At 37.2% G+C, this 21412-nt stretch overlaps 1 protein-coding gene across 1 annotated transcript in view; it reads right to left on the bottom strand.

Annotated features, from left to right (window-relative positions):
• ARSJ (arylsulfatase family member J) overlaps positions 1–21412 on the bottom strand; it is an 83329-nt gene that overhangs the window by 52363 nt on the left and 9554 nt on the right. The window lies entirely within an intron of this gene.

Raw genomic sequence — 21412 nt, 5'->3', positions numbered from 1 at the left:
GTTTTCATTCTTTACAAAGATACATGTTTTAAATACTTGTAAAAGAAAATAAATGAAATGTTTATTTCAAATTCTGCCTCAAACAAAATACCTAGGAAGCACTGCTTCCAAAACTAAAATATCTCCCTTCATTTCATTTAGAGTTAAACATAGATTGTACTTTAGAAGTCCACATCTATCTCCTTTAACGCTCTTTGCACAAACTGTTCCTGGGACAAAGATTTCTGCAGTTATTATAGGCATTTTTTGATGTATGGGTATTGCCAATAGGTGGGAATTTATCTCATAGCAGCGAGACAGATGAAGCCAGATCACACTGGGCAGTGAGCCACCAAAGGCCCACTTGCTGAAAATAGAGCCATGCCTTTTAAATTTGCACTGTTTCCAAGAGGTCTATGGGTATTCAACCCCCAAAACCCAGGAGCCAGATGTCTGGAACCTCTTAGGAATGATTTCCAATTTGTTGTAATGCAGTAATGCTTCCCCTTTGCTATTGTCTGTGCATTTATCTGTCTTGTGTTATTTTGGTCCCATTCTTTACCCCGACAAACAGAGCTGTGTTCTTTTTTATTCCTCTTCTCAATTTCATGACTGTTTTCTTTAGCATATGTGAGCACACAGCATCTGTTTCTGAGTCTATGCCAGATGGATGAACTTAATTATTGGAGAAATCTGAGGAAAGGGAGATCAAGGTACTTTTAACACAGGAAGGAGATAATGGAAGGGTAGAACCAAAATCCAGAGACACTCATTGGAAACACAGTAAACCGCTTCTCAAAGTTTTGCCAGATCCAGTGACGCTGGATACATCTTGCTTGAGAAAGTCTTTGAGCAGTGGGTAGATGCAGGATACTTATCTCTCCCTCCCCCACATTCTTATTAGAGCCTATCAAAATAAGTACTCAGACTGCTTACTATCAACATATTAACTCAACCAATTCATCAACTTCTTTTAGGTCCTAAATCTACATGGACTCGTGGTAATCTAAATGATTACATAATTAAACAGGAAATTCCAGAAAAGACTATCAACAGAATTACTAAATTAAATTACTTGGAAGCCCAGCTTCCATGCCATCCTGCAGGGGGTGTGTCATAGTTTTTATTATAACAGAAAGCACAAGGATGCAGTCTGTTTGGTATTTTCAAGCACCGAATTCATATGGGTACAGCTTGATTAAATACTATGAAAATAATAATGACTAACATCTGTATAGTGCTTTCTTGTCTACACATTGCTTTGTTTAACCTTGATAAGCATTGTCATCCTCATTTATAGATAAGGAAACTGAGGCTTAAGGAGGAAGGCTTAAGGAAGTCATTACGATTCCATAGCAAAAGACAGTATTTTTAGCTATAATTTTTGATTCTAAAATGAGTTTTTTAATTCCAAATCTAGTGTGAGCTCTACCATGGTATTGTGCCTCTCTTTGAAACATTTTAACAAATTCTCCATTGCGGAAACAATAATGTGATTATACTTTCCAATGTTACTTTTAGAAATTGCTGTCTTTTAGTATGTTCCAACTATAGGTGCTATGGTCTAATAATTCATGAAGATAATATTTCTGAGCTATTCATACTATGGAAACAGTGTTTTTAAAATTTTTTTAATGTTTATTTATTTTTGAGAGAGAGAGAGAGAGAGAGAGATTGAGCGAGCAGGAGTTGGTGGAGGGGCAGAGAGAGAGGGAGACTCAGAATCCGAAGCAGGTTCCAGGCTCTGGGGTGTCAGCACAGAGCCCCACTTGGGGCTGGAACTCACTCACCGTGAGATCATGACCTGAGCTGAAGTCAGATGCTTAACCAGCTGAGCCACCCAGGAGGCCCTGGAATCAGTGTTTTTAAACTGAAAATTTTTAAGTATTGTTGAAATTTATTAAACAGTTCTACTTGGTTCCACTGGTGACAAAATATTTTTTCTATGTATTGAATTTTGCAGTTTGGGTAGACAGTAGTCATAGAAAAAGGCTACAACCTCACTGAGGGATCCTTATGGTTATGGACACATGCTCTACACAAGTGGGCCAACAAGTCATGAAAAATGTAATGCCTCAGGACACAGAGCACTGACTTAAAACAAAATGTGTTAACATAAAGTTTCAAGGCACACTAACTTTGATCACTGTTAATTAAGGTGCTGTCCCAATTATCAGTGTTTCTAGACTAAAGATAAAGGTTATATATTCATTTAGATGAGGTAAAAATAGATGCCATGTGTTTAATTATATGATATAATTGCCATAGCAGTTAACATGTTTTCATGTTAAGCATGTTTGAACTCACACTTCAAAAAAAAGAAAATTAAAAAAGCCTGAAATGTTTCTGTAGTAAAATATTCAAGAAAAGTTGAAGACAGTTGTCTCAAACTTTAAAGCAAGTATAGTTCACTCTAGTTTGGGGCTAAATGTGAAAATATTTGGTTGAAATAGGGACTAGGTTTGTAAAGTACTGAGTAGCTAAAATAAGAATGCTATTTTTTAATCATTTGCAAATGACAATTCAATAATTTTTAAAAATATTTTCTTAAGTTTATTTATTTGAGAGGGAGAGGGAGAGAAAACAGGGGAGGGGCAGAGAGAGAGAGAGAGAGAGAGAGAGAGAGGGAGAGAGAGAGTCTCAAGGAGGCTCCATGCTGTCGGTGCAGAGACCCACACAGGGCTCGAACTCACAAACCATGAGATCGTGACCTGAGCTGAAATCAAGAGTCTCACACTTAACGGACTGAGCCATCCAGGTACGCCAATAATTCAATAATTTTAACAGAAACAAAGAGTGCAATTAACAAGTCTCTTTATAGATTTTGATCTTGTCCAGAGGCCAAAATAAATGTACTCTTCAGTCCTTATCAACCCCCTGATGGTAGTGCACAGCTGCCTTCATGAAAGGTCTGTAAATGACCTAAGAGATGCCTTTTTATGATGTTGCCCTAACTTTACCAAATTCTTCCACTAATGCACTGGGATCAGGGGCAGGGCCCCATACTCACCAGCTGGCCAGTGTTAGATGCATAATCTATGGAGGCTCCTGGAGCCTGCAATGACTGATGGTGGTGTTCCCTGCCCTTAAATACTTGGGTTAGGCTCCAGGCAGCAGTGGGGAAGCCTGCCTTGGAAACATGGGGAATCAGACTGCATTTGTGCAGATGTATGAGTCTACATTTTACAGTAGGGTTTGAGGGGCAAAATTCACTTCTGTGGACCAGCTCCCCTTGACCTAGCCCAAAATGCAAGTAGAGAAAGCAAATTCTACTCTATCCTGGGAGACACACTATCCTTTACTCTGGGAGGCTGTGGCCCTCTGCCACAGATAGCCTGACTGAAGTACTGATAGCTACAAAAAATCCTTTTGGAACCTAAATTAGATCATGTCACACTTCCGCTCAAAACCTTTCAGCGGCATCTCCTCACTCATAGGTTAAGTTTCAGAGTCTCTACCATGAGCTGCAAGACAGACTCCATCTCTGTTCTCATTTCCCACCATGCTCTGCTCATTGACTCCACACCAGCTTACTGCCCACTTCTCAAACATGCCAAGCCGGCTCCAATCCCAGGACCTTTGCTACTGTTGTTTCCTCCACCTACACCAATTGCTTCCTTTCATTCAGGTTGCAAATGTGTCCTCTTCACAGACACCTTTCCAGAGTGCCCTATAGAAATAGGGCAATTCCTCTCATTCTCTTTTTCCTGAAGTTGCTTTATTTTTCTTCATAGTATCTACCACTTCTTGGCATTGTATCACCATTTTATCAATGTAAGCATTAGGTACAAGAGTACCATTTTATAAGTTTAAAAAGCCCAAATATCAAGAACTTAATGTAGTAGATATAAATGCAAGCTTTTTATCTTCACTGATAAATTTTTCCTCTGTGTGAAAATATTTCATGTAAGTTATATGCAATGCTGGTTGGATTATTCTGTTTTATCTATTCTAATCTACACTGTTTAAGTCAGGAGATGAGCTAGTGCCACAAATCTTTTATGTGTGTGTGTCATAAAAATGCAGTTATTATACATAAACTATAATACAAATTTATCGTTATACAACATTATATAATTTATGAAAACTAGTTTGCTAAAATTTACTTCACATCAAGCTCTTATTCCATGTGTAACCCAATCATGATGAAACAGAAAAACACTCCACAAAAACAAAAGCTCAAGGAAATCAAGGCCAAGGAATGAATTAAGGCATTTATAAGTTATGAAAATGACAGCTTGTAAGTATTCCAATTCCACTGAATATGGGGAAGGACAGAAGAAGCCTAACTGGAATTTAAAATCGGTTATAAAGGAAAACTTTCCTACCCATGTGGTTGAAAGTAACCATGACTTTTTTAAATCAAAGGACGTTTTGGAATTTTTTTCCCTAGATTTTTTTTTTTGAATGAAAAATTTTCCCTTTTGGGGATTGTTCAGCTATGATGTAACTCCAAACTAACATAAGCAAATGGACTGTATCCAAATGTACCACAGAAGGAAATAAAACTTATTTTCTAATTATTCTAGGATAATAATACATATTACTTATGAGAAGACAAAGGAGATGATTCAACCTCTGCTTATTATATCCTAATTTTAATTGGAAAATTAATATATTAAGGAAATATAGCAAATAATTTATGATATTTAATTTCTATTTACATAACTTATAATATATAAAATTAATAGGTTCAATCAGGAAGGACAAAACAATTTTATAAATGTAAAAGATTTGATTTGAAAATTATGGTAGAGGTATAAGGCAACTGTTTTCAACAGGATATATTACTAGTCAAACCTGACTGGATATAAAATATCTAAAAAATATACAGCATGTATTTATGCTTCTTTGACGATTGTACTCAAATGGTAGTTGTTTGGTTTACATTCTGATAATAATTTCTTTTTCCCTTTCTATTCTTTGTCTTTATATTTCTAACTTGACATAAGCTGTACTTTAAGCAGCTAGAACCAAGATATAAACTATTACCAAGTATTCATTGAATTCCATGTTTACCAAGACTAGATGAATAGTAGATGGGGCAAGTTAATAAAATAGACATGTATTGAAATATAATTTTTCAAACCAGCACTGGGGAAGTTGAATATTTATCCAGCTATATGCCCAAGCTTAAAAAAAAAGAATATAGTATTTAATTTCTTTGTCTAAAAATACAAGAATAATACTGGGGATAGACCTTGTACGGATTTTGAAAGAAAGTAAGGCAAAGCCTTCTTTATGAAAACATAGATTTAGAATAAAAAATTAATATTCAAATAATTCATAATAATAAAGGAGGCTCTGGGATGGCTGGGTGGCTCAGTCAATTAAGTGTCTGACTCTAGATTTCGGCTTAGGTCATGACCTCATGGTTCATGAGATTGAGTCCCACATTCAGCTCTGTGCTAACAGTGCACAGAGCCTGCTTGGGATTCCCTCTCTCCTTCTCTCTCAATGCCCCTCCCCTGCTTGTGCTCACTCACTCTCTCTCTCTCAAAATAAATAAACATTTTAAAAAACTTAAAAAAAATAATAAAGGAGCCTCCCCTTCTTACAGGATGTGATTAATATATTGTTCCCTTAGAATACAAAGAGTTACTTATTAGTCATTTAAAAGAAAAAATAAAGAGAAGTGGCTGTAAGATGTTAAAAGTGAAAATACTAAGAAATATTACAAATATGTTAGAAATCAGTAGGAACACACGTTCACTTAATATTTATTGACTGTTTACTATAGACCATGTAATGCTAGGTACAGGCTGAATTTCAACTTATAAGACAAGGCCTATGCCTCTGACGAGCTCAGAGTGCAATGGAGAATACGGCAATGAGTGCTATAGTACCGGTAAGTATAAATAAAATCTGCGAATAAAAAAAAGAGAAACCCGTCTACAGGAATAAGCAAAGGAAGTAAAACTGGACTTGAGTTCTGAAGGATAAATCACATATAAACAGAATGAGAAAGGAGTGAAGAACACCTCAAAAGGGATGGCCTGTGGAAAGGCAAAGAGATATGTAGAAGAGGTAAGTTCATGGAATGGTGACATATCAGTGTTCACAGATTACAGGGTACTTGGAAGGGCAGTGAGAAATTAGACCAGAAAGAGTGAGGGACTGGTTTGTAAAGGCTCTTTTATGCCAAAGTGCGGGCTCCACATTGTCAAGAGCACTATCTTACAGGTTATTCACAAAGATAATTCCAGTGGCTTATGGAAGGGAAAATGATGGAAAGAAGAGACAGGTGGTAGTGGACCATTTCACAGGCAATTGCAATTGTACAGGCAAGATGTATGTTGTGAATTAGAGAATCATTTTACTTTAGAATAATTACTGTGTTAGTAGTTGTGGGCAGATCGTAAATATGAAATGTTTTGATGCAAAGCTAGATTTGGGGAGGAGGGTCTTGAGGAAGATTTCATTACATAGTAAGGTAATAGCAATAAAGGCTTCAATGTGATGTCTGATGCCTTGGGATAGTGACGGTTCTTTTATATTCAGCTCTCCAAAAGGTATTACCACAATTTCATTTACATATCTTTATTAACATCCTTAAACACTAGGGGTTTCTTCTTTATAAAAAAGTTAAGGGGCCCTCCGGGTGAGCATCCAACTTTGGCTCAGGTCATGATCTTGTAGATCGTGGGTTCCAGCCCCAGGTCGGGCTCTGCACTGACAGCTCAGAGCCTGGAGCCTGCTTCAGATTCTGTCTCCCTCTCTCTCTGCCCCTCCCCCACTCTTGCTCCCTCTCTCTCTGTTTCAAAAATAAAACATTAAAAAAAGTTTTAAAAAGTTAATTTCAGAGACCTCTCTGAAGAAAAGTGAACACAAAAACAAATCCTTCATAAGTGCAAAACTAATAAGCAATACATTTTATTGGAAAAATAAAATCTAAAATTAAGTGGACTAGCCATTTATTTGAGAATAGCAATGGGTCTTTAAAGTTCTTCTGCAACAAATGTGACTATTAGTTTCATTGAGAAGGAAAATTTTAAATTAATCTTTCCAGGATAGAACACTGAAAAAACAAAACCCAACAGCTCCAAACCTTCTCTCTACTGTTGAGCACACAACTATAAACACAAATGCACAACATATGTTTCCATAGTTCACGGCCACTGATTTATTTGTATATTAAACACAGTGGTTTCCATCTCTTGTGTTTCTTACATAAATAAATAAATAAATAAATAAATAAATAAATAAATAAATAACAGTAACTTACAAGAAGGACTCCCAATCACATGTGAGAAAAAAACTTAGAAGTCAGAATTTCATCTATAAGGCTTGTATCTTTTAATTTTAGGATGCAATGGAAGTCTTAAAACTTTCATGGATAAATAACAAAATCAGTCAACACACAGACTTCCTAAGACATCCTTTCTGGATAATATCTTCTAAGTTAGCATTCAGTGATTACCATTCTATGTTCCATGCTAAGATGATCAAGGAAAACACTTCATATTGAGTGACATACACAAGTGCAGCAAATCTTTTTAAATATGCATGTTGTTTTGGGAACCTTTTTAAAAGGAACGGTAAGCCAGCATATGGAAAGTTATAAATGGGGCCCAAGTCCACCTGGAATCTAATTAGAGATGCCTTCCAGCTGTTGCCACTGCCTGGCGCCTCTATTTCCTCTTACTCTTTCCTTCCAAAATACCATGGAAAAGAAACTGAACAACAGTTCTCCTGAGGCAACGTGAAGAGTGAGGTGGTTTGGTGGAAAGAGATAAAAAATCAGCTACCTTATTGAATGTCCCTGTACATAAAGCATTACTCTATGAAAATCCAGGGAGAGAGTTATAGAGGCAAAATTAGCGTTAAAAAAATTATGCACATAACCAGTAGCACAGTGTTACCAATGCTATGACTAAAGATAGAATGCAGTCTAAGGTTTCCCTGTGTGTAGAGAAATTAAGAAATGCATTCATTATTTTTCTTTTCATACTATATTCCCCAAACCAGAAACCTGTGATAATTATAGAACCTCTATAAACTGTTCACTTTGACAGATATCAGACCCTACCTCATAGATTGCATATATTTTTTCTCAATGGATGTTAACCTGAATATTTTATTGTTGGCTATTATATATATATATATAATGTATACATAACAGAGCTTAAGGCTCTCTCTCTATATATAATGTATGCATAACAGAGCTTAAGGCAAGGAGGATTTGGAGAAAGACAGACATTGGTCTGGACCTTCTAGGACAAATAAGATTGCAAAGAGGCTAAGAGAAGAGGGTAATTGTGATAAAAATTTACCGCTTGCATTTGTTTAAAGATTTACTTTCCCTTTATTTTCCTCTATTTTCTGCTAATTCCCCTTTATTTTCTGCTATACCTTCACCAACATCTTCAAGCACATGTCTTGAAAATACCCTCTCTTTGACCCTGCTGCTTTTTAAATCACCAGAACACTTCCCCCTTGCCTTTGTTTCAAAGTCAAACTCCTCTCACAGTTTCCACCAGTCTCTCCATTTCTACTTCTACTCCACTGGCCCTTTTGGTAACCCTGTCAGAACCAAAGCCATTTGTGGTTTTAGTTGTTGTTGGTTTGTTTGTTTTTTGGTGGGGGGGGGAGGGTGATAAAAATGTCTTCCTTCTTAAAATAGCAACTTAAAAGCACTATAAAATTTTTTAATGATAACTAAAACTGTCTAAAAAGAACATTCCTTTTCAGGCAAATGTTAAACTAAGTAATCAGCTTCACATTGCTGTAGACAGCTTTGTGAGTGGCTCACACAGAATATAAACTTCTTAAGTCAACAGCACACTGAGAGGGGAAATAATTTCTGTTCACCCTCAGTCCAGTGTTCTGTTCTGTTAACAGCTCTACTTCTAAATATGCATGACATTTCCTTTAAAAAAAAAGTCTTCTGTTTCATGTTTCAAATGCACAGACTGATTCTGATCTAGTGAATTGATTCTCTAATATTGAATCATTCTGGCAAAACATGAGTCAGAGTAATAAAGCTTTCTGAGACAGCTAGCTATTAAAATATTAGGCACATATGTGAACCTGTGAACAACTTCACAGTCTCAAAAGGGACAGAATTTTAGCTTTTATGAGAGACCAGGGTAATAGAGAAACAGCACTTTATTATTTTCACATCTTATCTTTTCTGAATTTCAACATTTACTAGAAGAACCTCAGTTTGCTATCATTTTTTATTTTTACAGGGTTTATAATGATCATGTGTGGAATTTTAAAAAAAAATTTACAAACACTTCCTATGTTTCGGTTTATATTTATTTACCATGTTTTTATTTTAATCATCATTTTTTAGACCATTTGGCAACTACAGTGGGATGACAATGATGTGGGATTAACTGTGTCACCAGAATGTCTTTATATGGTTGCATATAATCAAAAGTCATTTGGTTTCTGAAAAACAGAATGCAAATACAAAGACAAGTAGCGCAGTTTAAAGTCAGAATATTCACAACCTTGTATTTTGATTAATGTCTACTTTGGTTAACGTTAGGTAATCTACCTGCCACCCAAAGAGAACTTTCCTGAAAGTCTTCCAGTTTTTCCTCATTTCATTTCAAGCTATGTTCATTTGGGAATTCAGTAATGTCCATTCTATCACTGATTATCTCTTGAAATTTTGTTCTTTTTTGCCAATCTTATTGTTATTATTATGTCTTTCCAGCTTCTCATTTCTTACCTAGAAAGTTTCCTACTGATTTCCCTGCTACAGAAAGAGAGATGATAACAAGGTAGTGGAGTCAGAGTCAGCATTTTATAGACTATGCATAGAAGGAGGACACATTTTAAGTGTTAGTTCTCAATAACTGTTGTGCAACAGGCTTACCTATGACTTAGTTATAGAATAATAGTCTCCTTGTACTCTCTTTTGCTCTCTTGGGCTATTGAAATGGTATTTGATGACAAGAAAAAAAAACTGAAAGTCTGATATTACCTAGGATGTCTTCTCCACTGTACAGATATTGTTTTTTCATTATTATTTTCCACATGCATCCATGTACCTGTATTTGAATATTAACATCTTTCATGCCTCTGCATTGTAGCATTACAATACCTTAAGATTATTAGTAACTGCCTCATCTTTAAAAACTATGATCAATTCTTTAAAACAATCATGACAAACATCATGATTTGTAAAAGAAAATATGTTGTAATCAAAGTATTTACTTATAAAAGATGTATTTAAGAGATTGGCAGCTTTTTGTTGCTGCTGCTATGTCATTGTTTTTACATTTTGTAACTTGATGCCTATATTCTCTATCCTTTTTTTTTAAGTTTATTTATTTTGAGAGAGAGAGAGAGAAAGCAAGTGGAGGGGCAGAGAGAGAGGGGCAGAGAGAGAACCCCAAGCAGGCTCCCCATTGCAAGCACAGAGCCTGATGTGGGGCTCGAACTAGTAAACCATGAGACCATGACCTGAGCCAAAGTTGAATGCTTAACCAACTAAGCCACCCAGGTGCTCCCTATATTCTCTATTCTTGAGATTGACTGCATTGTCAACAAACTATTTATTTGTAGCATTAAGTCAGTAATGTGTCTGTAATGTATCTTCCCTGACATGTTAGAAAATCACTCACAGAGTAAATAAAATATGCCTAAGTGTTTCAAACCATGACCCAGGAACCCTGAAGGTTGGGCAAAGAGGCCCTGAGCCTGCCTTACAAGGAAGAGTTTGAGGCTAGGAACCTCCACCAGACTCTCTACTTTCTCATCTGTTTCATATATATTTTCCATCAAGACTTGAGTAAAAAGTTCCACAACAGAAAAAGGGTTTGTAAGTCACAGAACAAGTTTCAGGCCCAACACCGAAATACATCAATTTACATGTGACAGAGAAACCTGTGGACTGGCCAGCTCCTCGAGGTCAAACAGAAGCCCTGGGACAAAGCAAGGACTGTATGGCTCCTGCATAGACAGCCAGAGGCATGATATCCTAGCCCCACTCCAGGGGCCCAGAAAGACCTCAGCACTTGGGAAGTGAGGTAACCCTTAGAGGACAGGACAACATGGCTTCACTAAAGTTTCCCACAAAGATTTAAAATTAAGGGATTTTGAGAAGAAGTTTGAGATGGTAAAAGATTCTTGAGATTCAGTGTTCTTCAAAAAATAATTTTGAAAATTTCTTTTGCATCGGCATACAATTTTTTTTACAGTTCTTGTGCTTACAAATCCAAGAAAGGGAAAGTTTGGGCTCACTGTTATATGAGATGGAAGGTGGACCTTGTGATCACAATATGAGGTGGGTAGGTGAGGTGAATAAATGCCCTGAAACAAATATTCATCTCATTAAAGCTTGTTTCGGGATCTGCACAGTGTATCCCAGAAAACAACACAGAAACCAGCATCAGTGACACAACTTACCCAAGATGGTTCATAAATTGTCTAGAGAACAATTTTACTAATTCGGAGAACAAAAAGAAGAGATTGCCAATGTGGAAAAGTTTGTTTATATAAGTGTTTTCTAAAAATAAAAGCACATGTTCTATTTTTAGCCATTTTTAAACTAAGGAACAAAATGGGCACAGCTCAAATTAAAAAAAAAAGTTCTTAACAGAAGTAGATCCTTAAACATTATAACTCTATAAATACAGGTGCAGAACCAACCACCAACTACCACTCAGACTCTTTAGCCTTGACATGAATCCAAGAGAAAGGGAGGTGTGCGTGTGTGTGTGTGTGCGCGCGCGTGTGTGTGTGTACACTTGGTATTTAATCTGTCTCAAGTAGCAGCATTTTCAGTGTAATAGCAATAGAGAGGAATGTTGAGTTTATACATTGGTTGTTCTTGTCTGTTTCCTTTTTTCAGCAACCATCTGAGCAATTCTAATAATGTGTAGTGTTTGTGTCTACATGTCTGAGGAGGTGAAGTGATGGGATTGGTGAATTCGCCTAGTTAATGCTATTCTGGGTGACTTGGGGACCAAACAAGCCCCTGTTCTTGCTCTGACACAGCTGCCTTCTCCACATTCACCCATACTCTTTGTCTTTCCTTTGAAATATTTGTGAGTGGCTGAGCCAGAACTCAAATACAGATTTTTTTATTTTTTATTTTTTTTATGAAATTTATTGTCAAATTTCATACAACACCTAGTGCTCATCCCAACAGGTCCCCTCTTCAACGCCCATCACCCACTTTCCCCTCCCCCACCCACCCCCATCTCAGTTTTTAAGAGTCTCTTATGGTTTGCTTCCTTCCCTCTCTGTAACTTTTTTTTTCCTCCCTTCCCCTCCCCCCCGGTCTTCTGTTGAGTTTCTCAGAATCCACATATGAGTGAAAACATATGGTATCTGTCTTTCTCTGCCTGACTTATTTCACTTAGCATAACACTTTCCAGTTCCATCCACATTACTACAAATGGCCAGATTTCATTCTTTCTTATTGCCAAGTAGTATTCCATTGTATATATAAATCACATCTTCTTTATCCATTCGTCAGTTGATGGACATTTAGGCTCTTTCCATAATTTGGCTATTGTTGAGAGTGCTGCTATGAACATTGGGGTACAAGTGCCCCTATGCATCAGCACTCCTGTATCCCTTAGGTAAATTCCTAGCCATGCTATTGCTGGGTCATAGGGTAGGTCTATTTTTAATTTTTTGAGGAACCTCCACACTTTTCCAGAGCAGCTGCACCAATTTTCATTCCCACTAACAGTGCAAGAGGGTTCTCATTTCTCCACATCCCCTCCAGCATCTACAGTCTCCTGATTTGTTCATTTTAGCTACCCTCACTGGTATGAGGTGGTATCTCAGTGTGGTTTTGATTTGTATTTCCCTGATGATGAGTGATGTTGAGCATCTTTTCATATGCCTGTTGGCCATCTGGATATATTCTTTAGAAAAGTATCTATTCATGTCTTCTGCCCATTTCTTCACTGGATTATTTGTTTTTCGGGTATAGAGTTTGGTGACTTCTTTATAGATTTTGGATACTAGCCCTTTATGCGATATGTCATTTGCAAATATCTTTTCCCATTCTGTTGGTTGCCTTTTAGTTTTGTTGATTGTTTCCTTTGCAGTGCAGAAGCTTTTCATCTTCATGAGGTCCCAATAGTTCATTTTGGCTTCTAATTCCTTTGCCTTTGGACATGTGTCAAGTAAGAAATTGCTGCGGCTGAGGTCAGAGAGATTTTTTCCTGCTTTCTCCTCTAGGGTTTTGATGGTTTCCTGTCTCACATTCAGGTCCTTCATCCATTTTGACTTTATCTTTGTGAATGGTGTAAGAAAGTGGTCTAATTTCATTCTTCTGCATGTTGCTGTCCAGTTTTCCCAGCACCACTTGCTGAAGAGACTGTCTTTATTCCATTGGATATTCTTTCCTGCTTTGTCAAAGATTAGTTGGTCATACTTTTGTGGGTCCAATTCTGGAGTCTCTATTCTATTCCATTGGTCTATGTGTCTGTTTTTGTGCCAATATCATGCCGTCTTGATGATGACAGCTTTGTAGTAGAGGCTAAAGCCTGGGATTGTGATGCCTCCCACTTTGGTCTTCTTCTTCAATATTACTTTGGCTCTTTGGGGTCTTTTGTGGTTCCATAAAAACTTTAGGATTGCTTGTTCTAGCTTGGAGAAGAATGCTGGTGCAATTTTGATTGGGGTTGCATTGAACGTGTAGATCACTTTGGGTAGTATTGACATTTTGACAATATTTATTCTTCCAACCCATAAGCACGGAATGTTTTTCCATTTCTTTATATCTTCTTCAATTTCCTTCATAAGCTTTCTATAGTTTTCACCATACAGATCTTTTACATCTTTGGCCAGGTTTATTCGTAGGTATTTTATGCTTCTTGGTGCAATTGTGAATGGGATCAGTTTCTTTATTTGTCTTTCTGTTGCTTCATTGTTAGTGTATAAGAATGCAACTGATTTCTGTACATTGATTTTGTATCCTGCAACTTTGCTGAATTCATGTATCAGTTCTAGCAGACTTCTGGTGGAGTCTACCGGGTTTTCCATGTATAATATCATGTCATCTGCAAAAGGTGAAAGTGTGACTTCATCTTTGCCAATTTTGATGCCTTTAATTTCCTTTGGTTGTCTGATTGCTGATGCTAGCACTTCCAACACTAAGTTAAATAACAGCGGTGAGAGTGGACATCCCTGTCGTATTCCTGATCTCAGGGAGAAAGCTCTCAGTTTTTCCCCATTGAGGAGGATGTTAGCTGTGGGCTTTTCATAAATGCCCTTTGTGATGTTTAAGTATGTTCCTTCTATCCCGACTTTCTTGAGGTTTTTTATTAAGAAAGGATGCTGAATTTTGTCAAATGCTTTTTCTGCATCAATTGACAGGATCATATGGTTCTTAACTTTTCTTTTATTAATGTGATGTATCACACTGATTGATTTGCAAATATTGAACCAGCCCTGCAGCCCAGGAATGAATCCCACTTGATCATGGTGAATAATTATTTTTATATGCTGTTGAATTCAATTTGCTAGTATCTTGTTGAGAATTTTTGCATCCATATTCATCAGGGATATTGGCCTGTAGTTCTCTTTTTTTGCTGTGTCTCTGTCTGGTTTGGTCAAATACAGGTCTTTTAACCCCACCTACTATGTTCTTTTCCCTCCACTGTACTACTCAATGAAAAAATATATATGTTATAGCACTCCCTCAAACTATAAAAACTCAGAGAGGCAGAAAAGAAGGGAGAAACAAAGGCTCTAATTTATTGGTGGGCTTTGAAGTGTAAAATGTAATTGCCAAAGGCATTCCTGTAATTTGTAATGGGTAGTAACTTTACCTTCTTGAGAGAACACACTTTTTTTTCCCTGCTGATAGCAGAATGAATGACCTTGAAGTTGTCCTTGACTCCTCTTTTCCTTCCTAACCCATCTGTAGTCCATAAAAGAATTTTATGTGGAACATACTCAGAATCCACTGCTTTCCATCACCCATCTCCACAGCCCACAATCTCTCTACAGGCTAACAGATGATCTCTTTGCCAGGTATTCCTGCTGCAAACCTTACCTCCACAATCTATCCTCAACAAAAGCACCAAAGCAATTCAGTTAAAACTAAGCTAGGTTAGGTCACCCCTCTTCTCTAAGCCTTTCAGTAGCTCCCATTTTGCTCAGAGTGGAAGTCTTTTTCCTGTCCTGGTCTTCACTGCACTACACAGTCTGGCTCCTTTAATGACCTTGACCCCACTTCCTCCTACTCTTCCCTGTTCTCCCTGATTGATCTAGGTAGATGAGTTCTTAATGGAACCTGAACAAAGGTGTTCCTACCACAGGGCTTACGCATTTACTGTTGTGTCTGCCCAGAGCATCAATATACAAGACTCCCTCCTTCACTTCATTTCTTAATGAAGCCTTCCGTGACCTCCATAATATTGCCCTCTTAACTCCCATCCCCTTTCTTGCTACATTTTCCTTCACAGAGCATATCATCCTCTGGTATACTATATATTTTACTTACTTGTTTCTCCTTGCACTAAAATATATATGTCACAAGAACAGGGATTTTTGTAGGGTGTGATGAATGATATGTTTCCCAGTGCCTAGAACAGTAGCTGGCAAAGAGTAGGTGCTCAATATTGAATGAATGAATGAATGATGAATGAATCCAGGGAAATAAAAACAAGAAGCTCAATTAAGTTAAGGGTGATTACCTCAGGAACCATTAACTGGTAATGGAAACTTCATGAAAGCTTACACGTGAGTGTGATGAAGTAGTAAAAGTATAGTTTTCTCCTCTACAGAACTTCTAAGGGTTTACATTTAATCTTGGGAGACTCCTTTGTAAGACTAAGAAATATTAACATTCCCTTTCCTCATAGATTTGTGGTGAGGCTTAAAATTTGTCTTAAAAAAAAACCTTAAGTTTAAATCATTTATTTATTTTGTTTTGTTATCTTGGCATCTGTGATCATTCAGAGCCACATCAGAAAAGAGATCTGAGAAGTTCTATTGTTAAAACCAAATCACTGAATTATTTTAGCAAATGTGAGACTACTGAACCAAATGGTCCGATTTCATTTAAAGGTAAATGATGACAGTGAATTCTTCAGCTAATTCAGACTAGCTATGACACTTTTAAGAATTAGGATATACCTGAACTCATCCTGAAACTGAGGCAAATTAGATAAAATTCTTAATTTACTGATTTAAAGGAGACCTCAAAATAAATGTCCATTTTCTCTAAGTCGGCATTGTGGTAGAAAGGTTCTAAAAGAGAACAATGTGCTAAAATATCTTTATTTCCTAGCACTTTTAATTTCATGATTCAGTTCTCAGAAATTCAATTGCTTTTGCTCTTGTGCCAGTTGCTTTGCCCAAAATTGGAATCTTTTTATCATCCACTTTGTGGGAGAGCAGAAGCGCATTAATAGAGAAGCTGTCTCTTCCAAGAGCCAGATCTATGTGACCTGAAACAAGCCTTCAACTGTAGAGGATGTAAAGAAAGCCTCAAGAATTAACTGTGCTTGCTAGTCGGATGGTATTTAAACAGGCTTGTGCATATAGTGGGTGCTAAATAGTGGCAAAAAAGAAAGAAGTAAAGATGGCAATAAACAGGGGCGCCTGGGTGGACCAGATGGTTACGTGTCCAACTTCGGCTCAGGTCACGATCTCATGTTGGTGGGTTCCAGGCCCACTTCAGCCTCTGCTAACAGCTCGAAGCCTGGAGCCTGTGTCTACCTCTCTCTTTGCCCCTCCCCTGCTTGTGCTCTGTCTCTCAAAAATAAATAAACGTTTAAAAAAAAAAAAAAAAGATGGCAATAAAATGTCATGGAGCCTTAGGAGACCAAAACTGTATCGCAGTGTCACTCAGCACTCATTGTGGTCTCCAGACTAGCAACTTCACCATCACCAGGCAGCTTATTGGAAATGAGGAATCTCAGGCCCCACCCAGGACCTTCTGAAACAAAATTTCTGGGTGACGCCCAGAGGAATGAATGTTTTAACAAGTTCTCCGGGTGATTCTTATGCACCACACTATTACATACATCTTACAGTTCTAAGTACCTAATTGTTAATATTTAAGAAGTTAGAGTCAACAATACATATGAAAAAAATCCTTAAAACTTTTCAAAGTCAAATTAAACAAAACATTTTATAGGGACTAAACAACTATTACTTCAAAACACAGTAACAAAAATAGAGCTGGAATCACATGGTTAAGCATCAGACTCTTGATTTCGGCTCAGGTCATTATCTCACGGTTTGTGGGTTTGAGCCCCATGTCGGGCTCTGCGCTGACAATGTGGAGCTTGCTTGGGATTCTCTCTGTCTTCTCTCTGCCCCTCACGTCCACCCCTCAAAATAAATAAGTAAACTTAAAATAATAGAGCTGGGATTATATTTTAAGTACCTCATGGGCCATTTAACTTCTTCATTTCACCTCAATACGAGAAAATGTAGTTTGACTAATAATTTAAGTAGTACAAATTTTGAAAGGTAAATTAACAGTGTCATCCTTAATTTAGATATGACACAAATGGATAACAAGAACTTCCTTCAATTTTCCTGAAATTGTGTGAGTAAGCCAATTTGAAAATGCATTTCTGCCTTTTAGAATTGCTATGTCTATTTTAGTCTGTTACGGCTTTACTTCAGTAAGATATTTACTGATTTCTACTCTAAAGATAAGCTGTGCAGCTATACTAAACCTACCCTGTCAACCATCTGAGCAATGTGGTGGAGCACTCATAGTGTTAAGGTTGGAATTCTAGTCTCATCACCTACTATGTATGGGGTCTTGGCCAAGATATTTCATTTCTGTGAGCTTGATTTCTTCATATATAAAATGTGACTAATAATATTTACCCCTGAGTGATGAGGCCTATATACATATTGGGACAAAGAGAGATACATACATAGACAGATTAGAGAATAATATATATTTCCTGGGGCTCCTGGGTGGCTCAATTGGTTAAGTGTTAGACTCTGGATCTTGGCTCAGGTCATGATTTCAAATTCATGGGACTGAGTCCTATTTCAGGCTCTGTGCTGAGTAGAACCTGCTTGAGATTCTCTCTCTCCTTTTCCCTCAGCCCCTCCTCTGCTCTCTCTCTCTCTCTCTCTCAAAGTAAATAAACACACACACACACACACACACACCCATATATATACACACACACATATACACTTCTTAACACTTGTTAAATGCCAAGTAAATGTTACTTCTCTACTCCCAAGATTTTATCTTCAACTAATCTCTTAGAAATTTTTATGATTAAATTAGACTTCAGAGCATTGCAAATGCAACCAAACTAGAACCAAAGCCAAAAAAACAAACAAATAAAAAGAAAGTAAAAACCAAAACTGATTTCAAATATCTGAGCTTATATTTCAAGTGTGTTAAAAATTATCTAAACCAAAAAAAAAAAACACTTTAATTTGATGAGCCTGATACACTCAGCTCATATACTTTTATGATACATACTTATTCTGTGCAAGAACCTGGTATGTTCAAAAAATGTAACACAGTCTTTAATCTTGTAACATTCAACCCCAAAGATAATTTTTTAAAGTATGATAAAACAATTTAAAAATTCTTGAGGTCTTCTGATCCAAGATTATGGCAAGTCTTTTTATAAATTTGTAATAAATTAAAATTATAGATAATTTATAGTTACATTAATATTATGGTTTAGAGTATTCATTATTGCTTCTGTTGTCTCAATGGAATTTTGAAGTAAGGCAATGAGCTGATGAGAAGATATTGGCAATTTGAGGAGATGGGAAATTTTGAAATGGTAGTCCTAAAGACTGGAACACATACTAGAGGGAGTTAAGAAGATCGCTGTGCATTTTTGAGTGCCTATTTTCAATTTGTGGTGATAAATTTAATCAAGTGTTGGTCGCCACTCATGTTCCTGCTGCTATGCCTACCTGTTCGCTGGACCTTACTGGACACTGAATGCTGCCAAATCATGCTCACAAAGCCTTTTTGGACACTGCATGGAACAATCCAGTACTCCCATAGTGTCCAGTCAGTTTCCTCAGCCTCCTTCTTACCCAGGTCTGATTACCTTACCCTCTCCAATCCAGCCTGACACCAACCAAGTATTGAGAAAGCACATCAGTATATCTCCTCAGCAAGGGGGCAATGACCTAGTGATTATTTTCTGGCTTGTCTCCCTACTAGGCCCAGGTGGTTGGTAGATCGGTGTTGGTGTTATGATAGAGATGCACTATTATTGATTCTATTTGGTCAGTGGAGAAAAGAGTCTCATTCATTGTCATAAAATGAAGGAGCTGAAAAAACATTGTGTGTGATATTCCATCTAAGAATTCTATCACTGTGTTGCTGCCATATCACATACCCAAGAAAAGGTTTATAAAGCCTACATAAGGTAAACCCAAAGGGTTCCTGAGTATTGTCATATAATTTTTGGTAAGGCTCTACACATCCCCACTTTGGAAAAAATTTAAAAGAGTAGTTGAGAATTTGGAAAGATTTTTCCTTTTCTGTTCAAAATAAATGCCCCATAGAATTCAGCTAAACCTAAAACTAGAATGTATGAAGCATCTATTATATGTCAGGCAATACTTTATGCTCTTTCACCAACAAGGTCTCATTTAATATGATAACCAAACCAGAAATTAATGGTCTGTTAGCTCTTATTATGCTCATTTGATGAGGAAACTCGGAGGCATGCAGTAACCTATCTAAAGTTTTACTGTAAGTGGGAATTAGTATTTAGACCCAGGTCTTCAACCCTATGCCTACTGTTCTTTCCACATAGCAAACTTCTTCTCAAATAACTTCCACTTAACATGGCTGCTTTCTCTGAATATAATAGTTTAAAGTTATACTTGAACAATTGTTAAAGGTTGTTACCAATCTGAATATTTATGTCTACCTAATTCTATTAAATGGAGTATCAAATCTCAGTTGATCAGCAATGGTGATATGGATGTTGACAATTTTTTAAATGTTTATTTCTTTATTTTGAGAGAGAGAGAGAAGGAGAGACAGAGAGGGAGGGAGGGAGGAGCAGAGACAGAGGGAAAGATTCCCGAGCAGACTCTGGGCTGCACAGAGCTCAACGTGGGGCTTGATCCCATGAACCGTGAGATCATGACCTAGGCCGAAATCGAGAGTCAGATGCTTAACTGACTGAGCCACCCAGGAGCCTCCAGATGTTGACAATTTTTAAATCAAAATATTCCTTTAGGGCACCTGGGTGGTTTAGTAGGTTAAGCGACCGACTTTGTCTCAGGTCATGATCTCATGGTTTGTGGGTTCAAGCCCTGCATGGGGCTCTGCACTGACAGAATGGAGCCTGCTTGGGATTTTCTCTCTCTCCCTCTCTCTCTGCCCCTCCCCTGCTCATATGTGTGTGTGCACTCTCTTGCTCTCTCACTCTCTCTCTCTCTCAAAATAAATAAATAAACTTTAAAAACAAAACAAATTCCTTTAAAATTTTAAGTCATTGTACTAATCAACGAAAAATATGGAAGCTCCTAAAATTCAGAATAAACTCAAGTACGTGACTCATATACACTTACCATATTTTTGATATTTCTCATTAAGAGCTTTTCACTTGATTCAGTACAATTATTGAATAAATATTTATTGAAAGTCTGATTATCAACGCTAATTATCTGTTGGATAGCTTAAAGTTGTCCAGCATGAAGGTGATAACCGAGATAATCAAGGTTTATATATATAAATATATAGAACATATATAGATGGGTTTCTATGTGGCAGACTCTATTCTATGTGTTCTTCCTACACAATCCCACTTAAGCCTCACAATAAACCCTTTGAGTAGGTATTATAATTATGATGACCATCTTCCCATGAGAAAACTGAGGCACATATAGCTTAAGTTACATGGCTGATGTCTTACAGGATCCTTGCTTTTAATCACCAGGGTATGTATTTTAAAAAAATAGACTATGTGGTAAGAAGTGTACAGTTTAGTGTGCTGTTGTACATTTTGGAATTTGAAGGAAACAGGTAAATAAAATAATTGGAATTTATTATAAAAATAGAGAGGAAAGGTTGCAGAAACAGAAGAATGCACTTGATTCTGCCTGGTGTGGGGTAAAGAAATGATCAGAGAAGGATTGGAGAGGAGATGAAGGTAGCAGAGGGTCTGGAAAGATGCAGTAGCATTTTCCCAGAGGAGAGTGAGGAATATTCCATGCTTAGATGGAAAAAGGAGGATTTGGGGCATAGCCCTTGTGGGTAAGTGTAAGTACCCTGGCAGTGATAACCCAAAGAAGGTATAAATGGGAATGTGTTGGCAGATTGCACCAGAACCATATCAGATGCCATATTTTAAAAGTCCTTATATAGAATGCTTAGGAATTGGGCTTTAGTCTACAGATAATAGCAGCTTCTAAAGGATTGTAAGCAGGGGAGTGGTATGATTTCGACTGTGTTGAAATTTCACTCACGTCCTAGTGTTAGAGTCAGATGCTGCAGGCAATATAATCATTTCGGAGGTGACTGAAATAGTGGCCATAG

The sequence above is a fragment of the Acinonyx jubatus genome, chromosome B1 (genome assembly GCF_027475565.1).
Source record: "Acinonyx jubatus isolate Ajub_Pintada_27869175 chromosome B1, VMU_Ajub_asm_v1.0, whole genome shotgun sequence".
Classification (NCBI taxonomy): domain Eukaryota; kingdom Metazoa; phylum Chordata; class Mammalia; order Carnivora; family Felidae; genus Acinonyx; species Acinonyx jubatus.
The sequence above is the reverse complement of the archived record's forward strand: the minus strand, read 5'-3'. Positions and strand labels throughout refer to the sequence as shown.